The 980-nt window shown below is 45.5% G+C and overlaps 1 pseudogene; it reads right to left on the reverse strand.

Annotated features, from left to right (window-relative positions):
• Positions 1 to 71, reverse strand: LOC111816251 (annotated as a pseudogene).
• Between the last annotated feature and the right edge of the window lie 909 nt (positions 72 to 980).

Here is a 980-nt window from a genome sequence, read left to right on the forward strand (position 1 = left end):
GTATCTTCAAAAAAAATGAATAGAATAACATAATTTTACACTTGATCTTAGCCAAAAGGCCGAGAAGTGATAGAATAACATAATTTTAAAATATTTCATGTGTTCTATTGCGTTTTATTCTGAAATCCTGGTTTTCTCACCTATAGAATGAGGAAATTATGCATTTCAGAGATCAATGGTTCTGTGCCCTTTCCATTATAGCATTCACCATTGCCCTTGTGTGTGTCATTCTAGGAGCCCCAAGTCATTCACTTGAGCTTCCACTGCTGCTTGGGGGAAAGTACAGGGAGAGGTTTTCTTTATATTTTTGTTGTTATTCATTACATTTCACTGCAGGAAGCAGTGGAATCCCGAGGCTCAGGGAACCCATTGCCGAGGTTGGAACCCGCAACTCCTCAGTTGTGTAACCAGGGACAACTCCGTGAACCTCTCTCTGTTCCAGTTTCCTCATCAGGAGCCAACGGCAAATGCCTACCGCACTGAGCTGTGCAGATCAAAGAGTTTATATGTGTCTTCGTAACTTTTCTCATCGCTGGGACAACATCCCTGATACCCACAAGTTAAAGGAAGGAGGTTTGTTTTAGCTCATGGTTTGTAGAAGCTTCAGGCAATGGTTGGCTGGTTGCAACTAGAAGACAGCACACGAACAGAAACAGACCACGGCGGGCAGGCAGGATGCAACAGAGCCTTCCTCCTCCTTTCCCTTTTTATTCCACCCAGGTCGCAAGCCTATTGGTTGGTGCTGTCCACACCCAAGGTGGCTGTCCCTCCTTGGTAAACTCACCATCCACACTCTGAGCTTCTCTAAGCCAGCCACTGGGCTAGTCTGGTGTCACACACTCACAAGGCAAGCCGTAACAGTGTGCGGGAAGCGCTTGGCCCTGGTACGTGGGAGGTGCAATTTCTGTTTGCCACAGCTTCCGTACTTTTCCTGTTACATGTTACTTCTCTCCATGATTCTGGCAACATATATATATATA

Source organism: Octodon degus, unplaced genomic scaffold, assembly GCF_000260255.1.
Source record: "Octodon degus isolate 3935 unplaced genomic scaffold, OctDeg1.0 scaffold00002, whole genome shotgun sequence".
Classification (NCBI taxonomy): Eukaryota; Metazoa; Chordata; class Mammalia; order Rodentia; family Octodontidae; genus Octodon; species Octodon degus.